Below are 22,657 nucleotides of genomic sequence, written 5' to 3'. Positions count from 1 at the left end.
AGCTTGGTGCCATCTGCAAACTTGCTGAGGGTGCACTCAATTCCTCTCTCCATACATCTGACAAAGTTGTTAAACAGCACTGGTGCCAGCTCTGACCCCTGAGGGACACCACTTGGCACCGGTCTCCAGGTGGACATTGTGCCGTCGATCACCACTCTCTGTGTGCAATCATCCAGCCAATTCCTTATCCAGCAGTGCTCCACCCATCAAATCTCTGTGTTTCCAGTTCGGTGACCAGGATGTCATGTGGGACAGAGTCAAATGTCTTACTCAGGTCCAGGTAGATGATGTCATTTGCCCTTCCCTTGTCCACTGTTGCTGTGACTTCACCATAACAAGCCACTAAATTTGTCAGGCATGATTTGCCCTTGGTGAAGCCATTGCTGGTCACCACCAATCACCTCTGCTTTGTTTTCCATTTGCCTTAACAGATGCAGGAGTAAAGCTGTGTTGAAGTAATCCAGCACCCTCACCTGTTTGTCTCCTTTATTGTGCTGCTCAGAGACATGCTCAGTCACATGGGCAGAACTACCTCTCTGGTAGTTTAAAAGCAAAAGCCACCAGACCCACAGATGTATCTGCAGTTGGACAGAGGACATTTGTATCCCCCAGCTCAGCTGAGAGACACATTTTGCAGTCTCACAAGCACGCTAATTCTTAGGAAATCCTATTCGGTTCCGGTGGACTTCGGGTCAAAAATCACAGGACAAAAAGGGACTGAAATCAAACAAAACCTTCTGTCTCACTAGAACTTTTGTTCTTCTTTCTATAATTACTATGTATTATTGGTGGTATTAAGAGGCCTCAGAATGAATTTGGTCTCCACTGTACTCAGAGTTGCCTGAACGTAATGAAAATAAGGGCCACGGATCAAAGTGCATACTAGCAACAGTACTCAGACTTTCAAGGCTTATTAACATCAGAAACAAAAAAATATAAAAACCCTTCCAGAACTGAGCAAGATGATCTTTTGACTCTGAATCTGGATTAGTGTTCGGTTTGGAAGGCAAAAATCTGTTTTAATAAAGTCAGGAACACTTTCAGCCCTCTATGAAGGCACGTATTGAAGTGATTAAAGAATGGCTCTGTGGGATAGCTAGCTTTCAACTGAATAGGTGAAGAATCTCATTCTGAGATCTTTTGAAATGGAACAGCAGCTTGGCTAAATTGAGTGTTTTTTTTCACAGAGATAGAACACAGCAATTAACATTCATGAAAAATAAAACAGTTTCAGGACAGCATTCAGAGTCTCTTTTATAATCTCCAATTGCAAATACCACGTTTGCTTTAGAAGTATGTCAACCTGGCCCTAAGAAATGTTGAACTGTAGAGCTGGTCAAATAATTATTAAGGACACACTCTCTTTGTTTATTGCCATTTTTTTCCTGTTTGCAGTTTGGTCTTGAAAGTGGGTTTAGTAGATAGTAGTTTGTCTATGTACATTTCATAAACTATTTACTTTGTCTCTACATCACTGGAGGTATTCAGTTGTTTACAATTATTGTTTCTGTTTCTTGCCTGGATGACTGTTTGTTTGTTTTAAACTGAGAGTTGAATAGTTTTATCTTGCCTTGCAGGTATGAAGTGAGTTTTCAGAGTCTGTGAAGTAGTTATATTGCAAAAGATAAATCAGCCTTCAGTAGATTTTTAAATTTTTTTCTTTCCCTCAGAAGAAAAAAAATGAAGTTCAGGTGTCACAAGTAGGTGAAAGAGCTTCTTAGAATACAGAATCCTCTTTCCACCAGGACATTACTTCAAACCCCTTCAGGCCACAAGAATCTGTTATGCCCAGGTTGTTTAAATATTCTCTACTCCTCCTCTTACAAGGATAAGTTTTCCTTGCTCTGAACTTTTCCTTTGGTCCTAAGGACCTGGGGCTCCTAAAGAGCAGTCTTATCAGTAAAGACCATATTGAAAATGATATCAAGTACCTGGGCCATTTTTGTGTCCTCTGTAACCAGAGCAGCAGCAGGTTCACATTTTCCCTAGCCTCCCTTCTGCTGCTAGTATGCTTGCAGGTCTTCTCGGGGCCACTGCCAAATTCCATTTCAGATGGCCTTGACTTCCCTAGCCCAATCACTGTTTTTTAACACGGCCTCTGTATTGATCCTGGCTGATTTAAGACCCTGCTTCCTAATTATGCTTTTTTTTTTTTTCTTCTTTTTTTTCTGGGTTTTTTTTTTCAGGTGCTTCTAGTTCATCTATGCAGGCTCCTTACCACATTCGCTTGCTTTCCTGCTTGTTGGGTTGGATCACTCTTCAGCTTGGAGGTCATCTTGAAAATCAATCAGTTCTTCAGGACTCCTCTTCAGGGCCATGACCCATGGATACTTCCAAACTGATCTTTGAACAAGACAAATTTTGTTCTGAAGTTCAGAATTGTGATCCTTTTTTTCATTGCTCCCTCCTCTCAGGAACCTGAACTCCACATCTCATGGTCACTGTAGTCAAGGCTGCCCCTGACCTTCATAGCCTTTACCAGTCCCACTTGTATGTAATTATCAGGTTTGTCAAAGTATCTCCCCTTGTTGGCTCCTCTGTCACCTGAGTCAGGAAGTTACCACCAGTGTGCTCCAGAAGCCTCTCAGATTGCTTGTGCTCTTCCAGCAGATATTGGAATGGTTAAAGGCCCCCAAGCGGATCAAGGCTTGTGAACAGGAGCCTTTTTCAGAGTTCATCCACTTCCTCCTAATCAGCCTGTCAGTAGCAGGCGTTCTCCACAAAGTCATCCACTTTGTTGCATCCACTAATCCTGACCTGCAGTCTCTGAGCTGATTCACTGTCCAGCCCAAGGCAAAGCCCCATGCAACCCTGCTGCTCTTGCATGGCAAGGGCAACTCCCTGCCACCCCCTTGGATGATCCTGAAGAGCCCTTATCTATCCACGGCAACACTCCAACTCTGGTTCAGGCTAGATGCATGTTTGCATGAACACAACCATGTGGTTAAACAGCTGAGTCCTTCCCAGGGTTAAGGCACCATAAATTTTTGTCTAAGCTTTATATCCCTTCATGAATTAAGGCAATTCAGACAGCAGGCAGCACTCTTGCTAACAATTCATTTTCTCTTCCCTCTCTATCTCCTGTCAGGAAACAGCTTACAGGTCTTCCTGAGGTTCTTCTAGAAGAAATCATAGTCACACAGAGAACTTTACTAACAATAAATTCCAGGGGGGGAAATGCTGTTGAAATATTGTTGCAGAACATGAAGTAAACAAATAGGAAATTCTACTGCTCTGCAGGCAGCCTCACTCATTATCTTTCCTGATCCTGGGCTAGCAGTGGTAGGATGAAAAAAGTGGTATTTCCACACATTTCTCATCATGGTTTGGGTTAGTTCCCTGTTTCTGGAGAGTGAGAGCTCTTTGGAAGCTGTTTAGTTCACTGATGAGTCATAATCATTTGCGACATGAACTCTTTATGAGCATGGCACACTCAAGAAATGCATCCAGGCTATTTTCTATATCCACATGTGAAATGTGGACTCTGCTGACCACATATTTCAAACCCTGAGAAATTTGGAGTTATTTTTGACTGGACAGCCTTTGGAAGGGGCTTAAATATACATTGGCGCACAGTTAAGCTGTTAAGTACTGAACCATCCCAAGAAAATATGGAAGTAAATATTCAGCCCACAGCAGCATCTCTCTCATCACACATCACAGCAAGTCATAGAAAACTGACCTGCAAAACACCTATAAGCTAGTTAGAAAAGGTTGTCTAACTGCAGATAGCCAGTTAACAGAAAAGCATTTGTCTGTGTTGAGCATTCCAAGCTGCTAATCCTCCACTATAAGGCAAAAGTGAAGCTCTCTGTATTCAGGTGAGAGTCACCTCTTGACTCATGAAGCGATAGGCTGCACAAACTCCACTCCCTCATATGCAACAGGAGCAAGGGAACACCTCACTACTAGGAACAACGACAGCCACATCTAGGCTGGCAGAAACTGCACTTGCTTACTGTGTTAACAGCCCTGCACAGAAGTGTTTTACCAAGGATTACTTGATTACTGTACAGAAAACACACCTTCTTGGTCTGTTTTCTATTCTAATAGATGAAATTCACCCATGATCATCAGTGTGGAAAGCAGCAAGGAGCATTGTAATTATCACAGTGAAAGAGAACATAACTTCATTGATCCCGGCATCCAGCCATCTGCTGCCACCAGGATATGGTGCTTCAGAGAGGAGAGAGACAATATTCTTCCCTTACCCCCCAATGTCTATTAGCTTACAACCTAAACTCCAAGTCTGGAAATCTTTGCCACCATAACAAAACAGAAATCTTAAACTCAGTCTAGTGTAAGAGCCCTACCAGTGATATCTCTTATCAGACTTTAGAAACCATGTATTACAACATTGCTCTGGACTCTTTCTAGCTGCACACCTGTTCCCCTGAGACTGGCTTGAAAAGTAAACAGCAAAGCAGGATTAATAAGTGAGCAACAGGTAATTTGTACACAGTGATGGAAGCAAGCCTGCCTAGTAGCATAAATTGCTTACAGAATGATCCAGTGAAGACAAGTCAAAACATATAAAACAAATGTTTACTATTTCCTTATTAATGTCTACAGCTTTTTCAGGACTGACTACAAAGAGATGCCATTTAAAGTGGGTAAATCAAGCAAGCTCAACTCTGTTACTCTGTTGGTTTCTTGTACAGCGTGTAGCAGCCCTAAACTGTATTTTATTTTTTTCTTGTTTGATCTTCAAGTTTTAAGCAAGAAAAAGGATCATGAAAGCATTTTCAAGCCTCTTTTTTTTTTTTTTTTTTTTGTTCTCTTAATTCAGTCACACTTTCTGCTTTCTATGGTTTAAATTATTCATAGAAAATTGTGCAGATTCAGATGTCAGCAAGCCGCTGGCTACATAACAAATTCAAAAAGGACTCTGTAACCATTCTCATAGCTTATCAGAGGCATCCTGTACTCAGGCAGGACTGATCACAGAATCACAGAGTCATAGAGGCTGGAATGGACCTCTGGAGATCATCTAGCCCAACTCCACTGCCAGAGCAGGATCACGCAGGGCAGGTTGCACAGCATAATATCAAGGCAGTTCTTGAATGACTCCAGAGATGGAGGCTCCACCACCTCTCTGAGAAGCTGGTTCCAGTGCTCTAGGACCCTCAAAGTGAAGAAATTCCTCCTCACATTTAGATGGATCTTCCTATGTTCAAGTTTGCACCCATTTCCGCATCACTCCTTTTCAAGCAACAGTTGCAGCTGAACTCATTCTTTAAAGCTACTTGATGCTCTAAATGCACAGACATTCAGTGGTCATGTTCTTTTTAATTGTTTTTAGTTCTAATTAAATGGCATTCCCAGCTGAAGTCAGGCAACTGAAAAATATGTGGGACTCTACCCCAACAGAACACTCTGCCAGAAAGTCACTTCAGAAGGGCTAGGGAACAGTCTTCAGGTATTGCCTTGGTTTCCTGTGTTGGATTTCTTTTTTTCATCAAACTTAATCTAAACTAATCCCAGGCATTAGCCTGTGAACCATTTTAGAGGACATCCAGTTCACAAATGACATCCTCTTTTCTACATTCAATGCAACAATCATTACCTGGGAATCTTCAACTTCTTCTCCCTATGACAAACAAACCCCAGCATAAATGAGGCAAAATTTTGGCCAGAAAATACAGTAGGAGTTCTTCTCATGCCTCTTGAGCATGGTAGATGCACTGGCACAATAAGCTACCAGTGGTCCTGAAGTTAGTCTGAAGACCAGTTGTGTAGATTGCTCAGACAGGAGACATGGGCAAGCAAACTCAACATAGGTCAATCGCAACTTTTGCACACTCACTGAGGACCAACTCGCTCAGGCACCAGTGGCTTGTTCACAGGCTAACTTACATGGCAGCTCTGCAGACAGATCAGTATGCCAAGTTTACAGTTCCTAGACACTGATCTTGATGAGAAGTGCAGATGTACACAAGCACTTCCCTAACACTTGAGAGTACACCGGGATCGTAAGAGAAAACATGCAGAGCAAATCTCCTATCTAGAGGAATTTATGATCTTAAAGCCTGGATGGACATTCCAGAGTGTTTTATGTCCTGAGACAGGTTGGAGAGAGAAGGGAGAATGTGAAACAGATAAAGAGTGGGAAAAAAAACTATTTCCCATTAATCAGTTTAAGGGCATGCTGTTACATCCACGTGTCACAGATGCCTGATGCTTGTCTCTAAATAAGGTATTTGTATGGGAACACGGCCAGTTAGGCAGCTACCTGGTCACCCATGGATGAAAGCAGCTGATTTATGGGAGCACACTGGGCATTTACACACATAAATTACACAGCTGCTCGCACAGTACACATCTGGGTTTGAAAGTCCAGATCTTAGTTTGTAAAGAACTGGGGGAGGCCTCTAGACAAATAGTTGATAAACAGTAAAATCCTTTTGATGTCAGATCCCAAGGAGCCAGGGAGGTCCAGTGTAGCTGTAGGAGGTAACTCAGGCAGCTCAGCAAGGACCTGGCCCAGCACAGCCTCCCACTGTTCCCAGCAGTGACTGCATAAGGCACACACAGAGAGGCAGAGCATCAGGCTTGCTCTATTTATCAGTCTATTCCTGTATCACAGAAGTCCATGTTTTTCTCACAGCCTTGTCTATTTTTCAATATAACACAAAATGATCTCCAAAATTAGACCAATCAATGCATGGAAAGCACTCTAAGCACTCTCTCTGTGCCTGACCTGTGACTGAATACTCACCATTATATTTAGCTCAACCATTTGCAAGGCTGTGATGTCAAACAAATGCTCCACTTTCCACTAGTTTTGCAAAGTGCTCCTAAATTTAACTCTGAGTCAACACTGTACGACTGCACATTTAAGTTAACCTGCATAGTCAGCTTATAAATTTTTAAGAAGCTTTTCCTTCTCTAACAGTGAATGTAAATGCAAGTTGTTTGAACAAAGACACTAATTTATCAGTTATGACAATGAATGCACTTCGTTGGCTACTGCTTGAAATGTGCATTTTCCATTAGCATTAATTGAGACAAATTACAAAAAGAAATATGTGTAAAAATCAGAATAAAAGTAATAAGGCCAGGACATAGTCTGGAATAAATTCTTAGGTTTCCAACAGCATCAGTGGTGTTAGGCTCATTTTCTGATCTGTTTCTAACTTCTCAAGGTATCTTTGTGATATGTGATGCTTACAGACTTTTCACCTAGTGCTTACATTCTTTTGATCTTGGACAATGATAATACATTGCTTATGCTTTCACTCTGTCTGCAAATGTGTCTCCTGTGCAGTTAACAAGTTTTGAGCTGTGCTCATTGGTATTAAAATTATTTACGAGTCTTCATAAGGCTGCTCAGAGAAGTTGTGGAGTCTCCTTCTTTGGAGACTTTCAAAACATGCCTAGAAACATTCCTGTACAACCTGATCTCGGTGAACCTGCTTTAGCAGGAGGATCAAGAGGTTCCCTTCCAACCTGGGACAGTTTAGCTGGGCAGAGGGCTGGGCCTTCTTATCTAGACTTTGCTTTTCCCAAGAAAGGCTGGACCAGATGGTCCTTGAGGCCCCTTTCAACCTGGTATTTGATGACGCTACAATGTTCTTAAAATAACAGTTTACCCTAAAAGCATGGCTTTTGCATGATGTCATTATCATAGACAAATGAGCAAATTCTACATCTGTGGGAGCCTTCCCTCTCACAGTAGTATTAGCAAGTCTGTAGGACCTCTGATATGAACTGAAGCCCCACTCAACCAAGTATTACATAACTATTCTTCCACATCACAGGTTTTACAATGAAATAATCAAGATGGGTACACCTCTGCTTCCAACACCATCCCATGGCTAGTAGAGGTAAAACCCACCACAACCATTTTTCTCATCTCTTACACTTCCTGCTCTACTTCCAGCATGTGTGGTTGCAACAAATTCGAAAGTAGACTCTGCCCTTACCTTGAATCCTGTTTCGAATTATTTTTCCTGTCAAATAAAGGGATCATTTCTTCAAAGACAAAGCTGTGTCAGCCACACATACTGTGTGCAGTCTTTCAATGAACTCCAGTTCTCTCTTAGATTTACACTTATTGCAGGAATTTAATTAACTCTCTTTTTATTATTAATTACATGCACAGTCAAAGATGTGAGATACATAACAGAAAATTAACAAGGACTTCAGCAACCCAGATCAAGTTCTTTGGCATATGAAGAAGCGAGAGGCTCTTTTGCAAAAGCAGAGGAAGAGAAAGTGTAGGTGCATGCAGTTATTTTCCTCTTCATGTTCAAATTTATACTTAATGAAGTAAAACAGGCCCCAATCATTTGAAGAGGCAGAAGAGACAAGAGTACTCACTGGTTCTGCTTTTGACATGATTCGCTGAAGTCAGCTGGACCTCACACTGAGATAGTTAGATGGGATAAACCCCATATTACCCCTTTTTAGAATGAACATCTGAGAAAGAAGGTCCTTTATTTTCTGCTAAATGAGCACATAAAGAGAACATTTACTTGTAGAACAATCACACACACACACGCAAAAAGAAAACAAAAGAAAGAAGTTTCCTCTACTTTTTAACCCAGAACCCACAGAAATCCTAGGGGTCTTTGGTCAGAACAGCATTTTCAAATCGCAGTCGCCTCCTCCTTAATGTGCTTTGAGCTGTCTCAAAGTATGCATACCAGATCTCTTTCAACTAAAGCTGAAACCCGAAGATGTGATCCAGCCACTAATGAGCGTTCAGTCTACAGGACCAGGCTAGAGCTGTCATAAAGTCCCCAAAACCACACACAGTGCAGAGGTCAGTGCAGGTTGTTTCACTCAGCAGATTCACTCCTAATGCAGCACACCACTTGCTGATGTAGAAAGAGTCATGTTCAACCACTGCATAAAGGGACAATGACAAGTGGGGACAAGGCTGATTATAGTCAGCCAAAATCAACTGTCAAGCCCTAACAAGCCTGTGATGAAGTACAGCTAATGTAATTATCACCTTAGGGTCCACAGAGAAGTGCACTGATACAGTAGAAGACAAATGGGCTAGTAAGCAAGAGTCAGACAAGTAAAAAGCAAGGATTTCCAAACTGAAGGCTGTGATCAAGTCAGCTGCATGGTGACAGTGAGACAAAGTGCAGTTAGTCAAAATGCAAGGCAATGTAGCCAACAGAGAAGTGTGAGAGAGCAATTGCTTGAGAAAGGAACCCAATGCCCATAACTTGTTCTGAAGAGCATAAACAGACAACGGTAGTTCCTTAACTGCTTTGACAGAAAGTACCATTAGGAGAGTCATCTTTCTTTAACTTCTTCGCTTTTCTGCCTTTCCTCTGGTCTTTTTTTACATTCTTGTCATTAAAGCTGCCAGGAATTTTCTACAATTCCCAAGATGGGGATGATGGGTTTTGCTGTTGACATTACCAATCAACCATGCATGAATTCATAACAGCTCCCACATTCATAGGAGACCAGATAAGAAATTACCCTCACACAAACATTTTTTTTTCCCCTTGATATCTGATATCACAAACCTGTTACTTCCTCCATGGTCTTTGAGACAGAACAAAATGGACAAGAATTTCTACTGAAAGTACAGTTTCTACTGAAGAACTTTGTAGACTTTCTTACATTATAAAGACAAGAAAACAACCCTGAAGGATCACATTTTACAGGTCACCTTTCAGTAGTAAATAAGAAATAATTATACATACTCCATCATGTTCTTCATATTGCATTGATGTTCCTCAGTTCATCTGTCTCTCATACTGAGGGGACTCATCCATCAGCTAGCCATCAACAAGCCTGTCACAAGGGGGTGATAGAAGTTATCTTCAAGGTAACTCACTGACAGCAGTTAATTAAATATCTTGAAATATTGCATATTATTTTCCTGTACCACCACTGGTGACAATGGTAATTACAAGGTGATTCCCACAAACACTTTATGAATCCCTCAATTATTGTGCTACTAGCCAGATTTGACATTATTACTGCTAGCCTGTAATTAATTATTTGTAGTTAAATATTAAAAATACTCAGCTACCCTTCTGGTTTATAAGTTAGCCAAGATTGTCCTTTTTTCAGAGTTAATCAGGAGTTCTTTGGTAAAATATCCAATGACCACATGTTTGAAAAAATCTCTGAAGATTCTGGGTTGGTAATTTCCAAGGCAAAAGAGAGTTGCAATGCATCCCTAACCCACTGCCACTCCAAGTGCCCAAAGACATCTATGTATATATACTCACACATATATATATTTTGCAGATTATTTTAAATAATAACTGTTTGACTCATAAAAACCATGGACTCGTGGATATTTATTCCTCACATTTCCATTATCTTCCACTCCAAAGGGCACATGGATACAACCAATACTGACTTAGTAAATAAACATGAAGCCTGTTTCTTAGCTTGTGAGTCTTGTAAGTTACAGCATTTGGAGCCAAACAAAGGATTCACAAGTTTCTAGGTGTTTCAAGGATTACAGAAGTTCATGTTTCTGCCTGTCCAACTCCTTCATGAATCACAGAATCACAGAATGTTAGGGGTTGGAATGGACCTGAAAAGATCATCTAGTCCAACCCCCCTGCCAGAGCAGGATCAATTACGTTCCAGCACAAGCCAGAACCTTCTTCCAGGTTGCTGAAAGCCATTAAGTGTTTTGAAAATACCATAAATACTTCTGTACCAGTGCTAATCAGAGCATTTGCTGAGCATTGTTTTATGTGCCCATTCCAGTTGCACATCCCATTTATATGTGGGTGCTATTTCTGACCATGCAGTTTATCAATATTGTATTATGTTTGTTCCAAATGGATCTTGCCATTTCTCCAGATTTCTTCCTGTTGTATCTTGCACTGATGAATGAAGTTCATCCCATGGTGTGCTATAGACAAGGCACTTTCTGGGAGGACTAGCAATGGTATGGGGGAGTTAAGAGAGATACTATCAGACCTGGAAAACATGCAACTTACTTAAAAACTTGGAAATAGTTGTCTTCCTAAAAACTCAAAATCTCACTTTATCCCTTCATTTTCACTAATTATAATTGCAGGTCATAAATCCACACTAGTGTCCCCCAGAGTCTCCTCCAGATATTTTGCTTCCATATGCTGTGAGGCTATTTTCTCTTTTTAGTTTCCATCTTCCTTATTCCCTCTAACTCCCACTATTTGCTCTACCACATCTCTGCTAAGCTCTAGGTCCCAGCAGACTCTCCTCCTCCAGTTCTTTATTTGCTTTAATATGCTCCTTGCCTGAAAAAAAAACCAAAACAACTTATCTGGTTTTATCTGGTTTTCACCACTTCCACTAATTTTCTTCTTCTCTTCATCCTAAACATCACTATTTCCTGAAGCACATTGAGCCACCTGAATATTTAACTCCTACTAAAAAGGCTCATAAAATTACTTCACTTTTCTTTTTCACATTCATGGTGTGGTGTTTTTCTACCTCATGTCTGAATTACCAGTTTAAATACATTTCAACTACTGTGGAGTTTGACAAACGAAGATACTAAAACACATCTACTTTGCTCATGGATGTTACATCACAAAGCAACTAATATCAGTATGTGCTGGTCTGGGTCCTCAGCTTTTGAGGTCCTTTCTGGCCCCTAACATTCCGTGATTCTATGATTCTGTGACACAGCTTAGGAGGCTCTCTCTTATATTTATCAGTATTGTTCAGCCCTGGAAATCTTTAAGAGGCAAAGACATTTTTCTGACAGATATCTTCTAGGTGTTTCCTGTGCCAAACGAGCCAGACTCCGTGTTCCTAATCCCAGTACCTTTGCCACAGGTTTTTGCTTTGACTTTACCTAGTGCACTGTGTTGTGCTTCATGGAGTACAGGCAGGGAATACTTATCACCTGCAGAAGTGTTATGATCATTTCCTCCTGACATTTTATGCTATCAAGTAGCACAAACTACGAGGAAATGTCGTCACTCAAATGGAGCAGCAAAAAGAAGCCAACTCCAACATGAGCTGACTACAGAATATGTGGAAAACACCCTCATTTTATCAGCAAATAGTGGCAAAGTAGTTGATAATTTATGTCACAGCATAGGAAGTCTCTGAAGTCATATATTATTCATAGAAAAAGTAATCTATTTTGTGTCTTTAAAGAAGACACATTAAAAAGTACAATGTTAAAAATAGATGGCATTTTATTGGAGATCATAATTATTTCAAAAGTTGGCAACAGGGCTTTTTAGTTCCTAAAATGACCTTTCGAGATTATATGGGGAAAAGAAAAGCTGCTCTGAGGAAGAAGCTATGAAAAACTCCAGTGCATAAAGAAGGCATTCTTCTTTAATCTGAATTTCAGTGTATTCTCCAATGAGAACGGAGGCCAGTAAAATCAAAAGTAATACTAAATAGCAGTGTAGGTCTGTTGAAAGACACAGCTTTTGGAACCTAGTTTCTACCAATATTGTCGTGATACATCTGTAATTTGGAAATTCAAACTTCATCTGTGCATTCCTAAACAAGGAATGCACAAATATGTTCAAGATCATAAATGTGACCAGAATGCAATCCCTGAATACTGTTTACATGTCTCAATGTTGTTATCTACATTATCAGTAAACAGATTTGCTTTCATTTCCTTTAATCAGTGTTCATTCTTCTGCTCACTTTCCTCCTATGCAAAGACCATGCAAAAATACTGATAGCATTGCACTTTAAATTAACAGTAACAGTGTAATCAGAGCTAGAAAAACAATTGGCCAAAATTATGCAGAAAAGCAGTTAGCAATTCTGAATTACTTTTGAATCTCCCCTCCCCATCCTTGCTTCATTTTCTCTGTGGTATATTATACGTGGTCAGCCTCTCGTCTAGGTGCTGGGACTCAGGTGTGACCTTTTGCAACACAGAAGGGGCAGGATCCAAGTGAAAACAAAAGAGAAAAAGTATTGACTGCAGGCAATCAGGATGGTATGAAAAGATATGAAACCAACCAATTGCTTTACTCTTTACCTTTATTCCTTTCCTGCCTAAAGCACAGTCAGCTCCGCAGAAGCGTTGCAGAAGAGGTAGGACTCAAAGAGCATTAGCAAAAGGAGTTAGTGAGCTTCTCTGTTAAAATCAACTCCAGGAAAGTATCCTTGTTCAGAAGGGATGTTAGATGAATTGTTAAGTCCTGTTGAGGCCAGCGGGGCTAGGAAAAAAAAAAAAAAAAAAAGAAGAAAATAGCTTGAAGTTAAGCATGCAGTTAAATGTTTTCTAGGCTTAAGCTATTACTGCTTTTCTGACTAGTGCCTCATTCTTGGGGGCCATTTCACTCCTCAAGAGCAGAGCAAAAAAGAAGCACAAGGCTCTTGTCTCTGCAAGGGGGGTAGGGTAGGATAACTTTACCCAGATACACTTCTCCATTGTCTTAAGCAAGTTCTAGAGGAGAAACCAAGTATTCAGTTTCATCTTTATTTGCATTTATTCTCCTGTTTATTTTAAACAAATCTAAACCAATGCATTAAACAACTGATGTCCTTTGGAGCAGTTGCCACCTGCTCACAGCTGCCTAAGCGGGAAGTGAGAACTCCCGTAACACACTGTCTTCAAAAATGAAAGAGAAGAACACAGGTGCAATGAGCAACCCACTGGCTCCAAAGGGAGCTGGCTTAAAGGGAGATAAATCTGGGACACAATCAGTATGTTCAGAAAATCCAGTCTCCTACTGCAAAGCTAAAAAGAACTAAGTTGTCTGGTGAATGCCTAATATCTCAATTAACTGAAATGGTCTGGGTAGCAAACTCTATGCGGGTGGCAGAGACAATGTGCAGGCAGCAGGGATGGCTACAAATAGATATTACAGTACCAGAATAATAACTTTAACCTCTGCTTTCAAAAAACACCACAAATTCTATTTCTCAGTATTCACAGGAAGCATTCTACATGAAGAAGTATAAACATGGCTTTAACATAAACAATATTGTGTTGTCAGCTCTTGGCAATAGGTTTAACTTTAACTTAGGAGAGCTACAAAAACAAATTAAGCTTTTTGTGTCTCTGTTTTTGCATTCTTATGGTTACAAATGAGATTTCCAGTGGCTTAAATTCCAGTACATGGTGGCTACACATTGAATCATTAATTACCTAAGTAGATAGCACAGTCTAGCTACCTTCTGGTAGGAAAAAAAAGAGAAAAAAAGGCAATTGAAACCCTAAGATGTGGTTAGCATCTTTTTAAAGAAATCCCATCTGTTAGTTTCCACTCCAGAACATTCAGAAATGCTTGCCTGAAGGTAAAAAACCCTAAAACTAAAAATGTCATTGAAGTAGTAGGAGATGGGCTTACCTCCCACTATGTTTTAAATTCAGTACTGCAGCTCTGGCCCTGCAACCCATCTTGTGCAGTGACAGGTCTGAGCTGCAATGTTGAACTTACACAAGTTTAGGAAGCCAAAACCTTACGTTCCTTAGCATAGGTCAGAGCATATCTGAAAATGATGCCTATAGGGAGTGGTTAGGAAGAAAGGGCAGATGAGAGCAAAAGGGCTCTTAAGCTCTATGTAAGAACATGAGGCTGTGGAAATATATGGAAAGAGTTATCATTTCAGAACAAAGAAGAAAGTATCTCCAGTTGTTTGTGTTAGTGTCTATGCCAGGGAAAGCACTGAACACTCAAGGGTCCTCAGGCTAAGCGCTGCTTAAACACACAAGTAGTCCCATCCTTGGAAAGTTTTCAGTCTAGGATCTTTTCTTCTCTGCCTCTCACAAATATTCTGAAGCTATTCCTTCTGATTTAATGGTAAGGAAGTGCTGTCAAACTAGATAAAGCAAAATGCTTTCTGTGCTTGCCACCCCTTTCAGAACACATTTTACCATCCATAACAATAAAGTATAATTTATGCATTTTTATCAAACTCTGCATTATTTTAATAACATCTGCAAAGATCAGATTGCAATATGCTCTGGGAGATATTGTTTTTGCCCTGAGTTCACAAAATGTTGTATTTTTCAGTTAAATCTCCTGCCACAATTTTGCCTGCAGTTACCAGTAATTTTTTATCTATTTTGCCAGATCTCGTTTCAAGTAGTTCTCAAAGACAGGTGATTTGCAAAACTTTCTTCAGTTGGCTGTGAATACAGATTTAAAGCAGGACAGAAACAGAGACCAGAGCTCGTTTATATGTCTTCTTTCTTAAAAAGACATATGTAAAAGAAGCATCCAGAAAAACAGTCTTTCCATAATCTTTCAATTTATTTCAGTAAACTCTGACCTGATGGAGGACTGTGTTCAAACATATTTTTTTTCAGCCTTCCTACAGAGTATCCTAAAAATGACTCCTCACTGAAATGTTGCCTATCTGCTGTTCTTAGGCACACTCACTGCTCTCACAAGGAAAAAGCCAGCAAATGGAGTAACCACTTGGATCACTTTAGTTCAAGAGTGAACAGATGCATCCTTGCTCAAGTTACTGCTGCATCTCAGCAGTTTCTCACACTTCTAGGCACAGATAGGACTTCCAGGGACTATCTCCTGTTTCTGTGTACTGTTGGTCCAGGGATCTACCTTGATGGATTTGGGCAAAATTTGTCTGTCCTAAGCTCCTGAAGTGGATGACAAAAGGCAATTGAAGTCAATAACCATTACCAAAGTGCTCAGGTCATTTCCATAAAAGAAAGAGATTCTGTCAGTCTGTGGGTTCTGTTTGGATGAAACAATCTGGGACTGAAACCATGCTTGCTCTTGCACCAACTCTTCAGACAATGGGATTTCCAGCACAGAAGTCTAAGTTGTTTTTGCAATGAAAACCAGCCCAGGTCAAGGATTCACCTCTCAGCTCCTTAGCAAAATTCACTGTTCTCAGTCTGTTCTTCCAGAGAGTGCTCAGAACTGAACAGACTCACCCTTTATTGTGGGCTATTTAGCCTGAACTGCAAAGTGAACCTGTCAGGATTTTTATTCTGATAAGTCAGTCAGAACTCCACAAGAGACCTACCCTAAGAAGTTTGTGGCATGCTAGAATAACGAGGTCCTTAGGTATGAAATGTATCCATTCTCAAGAAGAACTGAGGCATCTTTTCCATGCTTGACGCAAAAGCTGATGTCTTCTGTTATCCACACCTTTATGCAGGACCCTGTGTCACATTAAAAGGACACTTGCTTTTCGGTCCCATCTCACTTTCCCTGCTCTCCATCACTAATCTGACACTGCAGCAACCAAGAACCTTAGTCGGGGGACTAAGTGTTGTGTCCACACTGGTGTGCACACAGTGAATTTGCACACTGTAATTAAGGAAGGATTAGCTGGCAGTTTGCACTACTGAGATAATTTCAGAAAATAAGCTCTCTCTCACAGAGGTAGTTAAAACAGCTGCTTTGCTTTATGACTCATACACAAACAAGTAGAGGACCTTTACTGTCATAATAGAAACTGTAAGAATTGCAAAGTTATCTTCATGGAAACTATATTAGGATTTCTTGGACCACTAAAAAATAAAGAAAAGAAATATTTTCTTGCTCTTTAGAACATGCACTGCACGTTTCTTTCATTCTGCTGAATAATAAAAATGCACACATAAATGTGTTTACAAAGAGGTAATTCCATCCCTGGGTTCTGAGACCTATAAGCGCAAGCAACTTTGCTTTCCTCGTTACAAACATCTTACGATCAAGTCACACAACGAGACGTAGTTGAACATACATTTGTGGTTAAGACCATTTAAAATGATCTGTGGCTAGGAAAACATATTTGGAATGTACTGCTGGTATCCAAAAATGTAAAGTTATTATATCCCAGTGGCATAAACAAAGGGAAAGTACGGATTTATACTACGCAGTATACTCCAATGAGGCAGAGAGCAGGAATAGGTTAAAAAGTGGAACAGTGCTAAGGGAGGTGAGGTAGAGGATGAGTTTATGAGGTGATGGCTCTGTATTGCCTAAGTTTGTCTAGAGTTGGTTGGAGAAAACAGTTCTGCTTCCAACTGCCCTTCAGTACTGCAAAATATTTTTTTTATTTCTAGCTGTGTTTCAGCTTTTCACAGGCCAGAAGGCCAGGCTGGCTCCAGGGTGACCTACCAGGAGCACTGGCTGCCTCAGAGAGAAGACACTGCAGAACCACCCACCAGGACAACACACAGAATTACAGGCAGGGGGGGAAACTGAGCATATATACGTATAAAAGTACATACGTATGCTGCCAATTGTAAATGGCCTCCATTGTTCCTGATCCCACTCCTTTATTTCCACTATAAAAAAATTATGAGACCCAACTATTCATACAGCATTTCCAGAAACTTAATAGACCGTGCAGATTAAACTCTGAGGGCCAAGTGCTGGTGTCAGAAACACCCAATGAAATCCCATCTGAGAACAGGATTTGGCTCAGATTCAGCAGGCAAATGAAAGTTTTTTTCCACTTTCAGAAGAAACCCAAGTATGTAAAGTTTATAGGCACTAGTAGGAGAATAAATCAATTTAAGTCCATGTCACACCATTCTTTACAGTTTTGTAACAAGGTGTACTTTGTTAGATTTTAATCTGCATACATTTGAGACAGCAAAGCTCTTCAAAATCATCTTTTAATGGCATCGCAATTTATAGACAGTAACTAATTTCAAACTTCATAGCACTTGGCTTTTATGATTATTTCAAATCATTTAAATGCAAATGAATTTCCAGAGAGAGAAAACATCAAATGCCCTTGAGTGGCAACATGTAATAGAACTGCGAGCAGGAATCACAGTAGGAATTTGAAGCAGTCTGATAGGGTTTGACGGGAGGTCTGTATAAAAGTGTTTGCTGAAATCCAATTTACATTTCATTTCACATTATATTCTATTTACCCATTTTGTCATTCTAATATGACTTATTTACTTAATCCTGTTCTAAAATCCAATCTACTATCAAGAGCAAATGTGGAATTCTGGTCAGGAAAGGACTTAACAGCTATTTTGCATTTTAGGACAATGGTAATATATTTTCTAAAGCAGAGCTAGCTCTCTTTTTCTCTGCAGTTAATAACGTTACAGCACCATGCAACCAAAAACATTTGTGCATGCCTTAAATAATTACATTTCTTTCAAGCTAAGCAATTGTTTGCCTACTGACAGAGTAATATTTCCTGGGAGGCACTGCTAAGCTACAGCACATACGAAATATTTGGACACACAGTGCTAAGATCTGAACTATTCTTAATGTGAATGCACTCAGAAGGATGAGAACCATCCTGGAACTTCCCATCAAGCAGCAGTTACAATGAAGTATCACAGACTGTTTTTTTTTTACCAGCCAGCTGCATTTGTAGGAGGAAGCAAGAGCTGTTCTACCTCTAGTGCTTCCCATGCTTTGTAATGAAGGCTTCAAGGAGACCTTACAGTAGCCTTTCAGTAACTGAAGGGGGCCTACAGGAAGGCTGGGGGGGTACTATTTACAAGGTCCTGTAATGACAAGACAAGGAGGAATGCGTTTAAACTGGCAGAGGGGAGATTCAAATTAGATGTTAGGAAAGGGTTCTTTACCGTGAGGGTGATGGGATACTGGAACAGGTTGTCCGAGAAGGTTGTGGATGCTCCCTCCTGGAGGTGTTCAAGGCTAGGTCAGATGAGGCCTTCAGTGACCTGTTCTAGTGGGAGGTGTCCCTGCCTATGGCAGGGAGTTGGAACAGAATGATCTTTGGATGATCTTTGAGGTCTCTTCTAACCTAAACCATTGTGATTGTATGATTTTTACTCCATTAAACTAGCACCTTGCATCTTGCTATCATCCACTCCTCTGCCAACATCCAGCCTTTACATTCTAGAAATGAACACATCTGTTTTGTTCCTGCAGAGACATTATCTGTCCACTTGTACTGCAAAGTGGTCAAAAGTATCCTACCCTGTCCTACCCCAGTGCAAATTGTGCACCAGAAGTTAGATCAAGAGAAATCATCTCATTTAGCCTTCATACACAGGTAGAGATGATTCTGCAATTCGCACAGCTTGCAAGAAGATTCAACCATGGCATGGGCCAGACTTATGTAAGTAACCAATGTACACATATCTGTTCTGAGGAAAGGTGAGCTCCAGTGACCAGGCAGACCCTAATTTCAGTTCTTCTTCTTTTTTTTTTCTTTTTTTTTTTTAATTTCCTTTTTTTTTCCTAGGTCCAGTATCTGAATTAAGAGTTAAAAAAACTCACTAATTCCAGCACAAGTATTGTGAACACCTCCTAGTCTCCTGGAGAGGAGAATGGGGGAACAACATGAATTTATGTTGCTGCTGCCATCTGAATATTTTCTTATTTCCTGGAGATGAACTGAACTACTTAAGACTATTGCCACAAAGCCTAAAATGCAGATCTCCCATTTCCAAAATCTCCACTTTCAGAGGTAACACAAGATACAAATACCTTTAGGGGCTTGGGGCTATTCATCATTCTTTGCCACATTTCCAGCAACATACAGATGGCTTGCAGAAATCCATGAATATTTTCATTTCTTATCAGATATAAATTACTGATACAGTTGGTACAATGTGTGTTGGTGAAAACTCCTATAGTCAAGTAAAGTGAGTGATGGATTTGAAGGAAAATAGGAGTAAAATATTGTGCTTGTGATAGAGAGATTACTAAAATCGTGCTACTGCAACAGCAGCCAATTTCACAATCAAGATGTCTTTTCTATTGCAAAGGCAATTTTTATATGCTTTCTGCACATAAATGTCACTATTTTCTTTTTCATTTATTTCATTAATTTTGCATACCTTCTGTGAAGAGACTTCCAAGGAAGTACATTTGTCCTCTGTTTTGAGCAATTTGTCTTTTTCAAGGGCAATGTAACTGAGTAAAAGCAGCAATACAAGGTCTTTTATCAAAAACTTATCAGTGCCATTCAAACAACTGGCCAGTTCATGAGCTTTGAGCAAGATAACTTCTGGGTTAGCTTTGGACCTACAGTTTCTTAGCCTACACGGTGACTTTCTTTTTTAAACATTTTTCATGCTTCATGGAATGAGTTACTATAATCAGGAATGGTAACAAATGCCTAATAAGGATCTTGACTCTGTATTACTAATAAGTACACCTCTCCATCGGCTAATAGAGCTCCCCATTTGGCTCACAGGTCTTGGTGGCTGACTGCCCCTGTTTCATCAGTGTGGGTTTGCTCACAAGCTCTGCCCAAAATGCAATACTGAAATCCTTTTAAAATTCCTTCCCTCTCCCATTACTTTTCTTTCCATGGAGCAGTGGCTTGCCTTCAGTAGTATATGAAAGTCCCTATTTTAACATTTATTTCCTGTTCTGTAATGGAATAAAACTTTTTATTTCTTGAACTGTTGCTATTATTTTCTGAATTTAAATATGAATATTATAAGCTAAAAGAAATAAATGAAAATTTTTCTGTTAATTAGAAAGTTTAAAAAAAAAAAACACCTAGACTTCAGGCAGTGCACTTCATATACTCACAGTACACTTCGAAGCCAACAAGCACTGATGTTCACATAAGAACAGTTGCTTTGCAGACATCTGATACAGTCCCTCCAAACCTGCTGGGTGCACTGTTTTTTACCCTCTGTTATACATCCCCTGCCCCAGACACCTCAGCATCAACAGGACTTGTATGTGACCTAAGTGCCTTGAACAGATCCTGTATTTTTAAAGCAACTGCTTCACTGCTTTTTATATCGCAGGCAAGAAGTGGGAAAACACAAAGATAATGTTGCTGAACTACAATCTTCAAAAAGTAGCATGGCTGAGAGATAAATGTCTAATTTTATGACTGGACAAACAATAGAAGTAGAGGAGGAGATGTGACAGTCCCATTTCTATCCCACAAATTAAATACGATGCAGTCATAGCACAGATTGGAGGGAAGTGTATTGTATCAGGGCCAGAACTGAGCCCCTCCACAGTGTGACATCAAAAATAAGGGATGTGCTTCCATGCAGGACATATATGTGCGATGTCCTGGATGTACACTACACCATTTACAAAACATTCATTAACATTGCACTGATGTGAAAATCATTAAATTGAGAAAAAGATCAGTTTGCTGATATTCATCACAAAGATTTCTGCAGAGAAAAGATTAATGAGATGATGAGTATCTCACAAAAGAGTTACTCACCTAGAAAAAAAATAATTACAATTAACATTTAAAAATGCCCTTCTTGCCTACAGTACCTAGTTCTGTGTATAGACGTGTGTGACTACTCACACACATAACTAGGATGAGAATTAATATTCAGTATCTGGCCAAATATTCAGCATTTTCCTCCAGTATAATCATCTTTTTAAATATGGTAGGACCTTTTTGCAGGTCAATCACAATTTACAGACAAGCTGTAATTTAAATCAGCTCCATTCTGCATCTAATATGGATGCTCCACTGAAAAATAATTAAAACTAACCACACTACTTGCATCTCTTCACCTGTCAGAAAGAGACCACCGTTGTGCATGCACATTGCTAATCTCAGGGAAGGAAACACTGCAGAAAAGACAAGGAGGTGACAAAGTAATTGCCCACAGTGGGCGATTTGAAGAGTTGTAATAAAGAGGAGCTCCCTGCTCACACTACCTTCATCTCACCTGAACTCCTCCTATTCTGTGACTCACTTTCATTGCCTACACCACCCTTTAGGCTAATAATGGGAACAGATAGCTCTCCTGGCAAGCAACGGAGTATATCAGAGCTATCAACTATATCTGCACTTTTTCAGCAGCAAGATGGTTCTGTTTGTTCATCAAAAGAGCCTCATCTTGTTTAATCTCCTTTATCAGCCCTGCTTCCCTCTCAGGCTTGCAAAGGCTCCTGCTCCTTAAATTGCAGTGCATATTTCCCCCTTCTACAGAGTGATGTTTCAAAGCCAAAGAGGAAGCATGAGAGAGAGAAATAATCTTGGCACTTGTTCAGGTTGTTGCAGAGAAAAAAGAAGAGAAAAAATCCCAGACTGCCAATGGGGATTTCCTCTGTAATAAGCCAGATGGCATCATAGGATGCTTGGGGAGACTGTTCCTGTCTAATTCTCTACTGTGGCAGAAACTGCCAAGGCCTGGCTTTTACGGTAAAACCAGTGACTAGCTATTTTATATTCTTTCTCTTTGCTGTGCATGCTGTCCCCACCTGTCACTAATGCCTTCCTAATGCAGCCAGTGCCCAATACAAGCTCCTTCCCCTCCTTTCTCTCCCTCATTCCTAGCCTCCAACTGATATTTCCCTCCCATTCGTACTACCAGCAACATGGCTGCAATGGTTGCTTTATATCCCAGTGACTTACAAGCTAATTTCTTTCTTAAAGTGCAAAATATTTCACCAGAAGTGGGGAAAACCAGCTGTGTAATTTCTAAAGGCTGCCATCCTGGAGAGAGACCAAAGCAGGATTGATGGAATGGAACTGGGAGTTAGTGCTCTGTAAAACACAGGCACTCAGTGGCTGAAATGTCAAGGAGGACAACCTGCTCAAAGTGCTGGCCAGGGTTACAAGGCATGTTTTCATCTGCATTTATGCAGTTTAGCTATATATACTTGTTTTATTTTATTTTACTTTTTCATATCTGCAAAACTTTGGTGTCCCTGTTGCATTCTGAAATGTGAGCTTGATCTCTCTGCATACCAGATGTGTATTTCAGAAACATGGAAAACCTCATAGAAAACCTGTATGTGCTTGCTGTGGGGTTTTTAGTTCCTTAGAGTCAGATCCATAAGCTGTGTACCTGCCTTAAGGGCTTGTGTATGGACTAAATTGCATTTCGTCTCCAGAAGCA

At 40.2% G+C, this 22,657-nt stretch overlaps 1 long non-coding RNA gene across 1 annotated transcript in view; it reads right to left on the bottom strand.

The window, feature by feature from the left end:
- Nucleotides 1–22,657, bottom strand: part of LOC135179515 (uncharacterized) — a 313,884-nt gene that overhangs the window by 183,337 nt on the left and 107,890 nt on the right. Inside the window, exons 4-5 of the long non-coding RNA XR_010304023.1 lie at nt 12,941–13,121; nt 9,672–9,762 (exon numbers count right to left, since the gene is read on the bottom strand). This is a non-coding gene — a long non-coding RNA (uncharacterized LOC135179515). The remainder of the gene's footprint in view (nt 1–9,671; nt 9,763–12,940; nt 13,122–22,657) is intronic.

Source organism: Pogoniulus pusillus, chromosome 11 (assembly GCF_015220805.1).
Source record: "Pogoniulus pusillus isolate bPogPus1 chromosome 11, bPogPus1.pri, whole genome shotgun sequence".
Taxonomy (NCBI): Eukaryota; Metazoa; Chordata; class Aves; order Piciformes; family Lybiidae; genus Pogoniulus; species Pogoniulus pusillus.
This window is presented reverse-complemented; position numbering and strand designations above follow the sequence as displayed.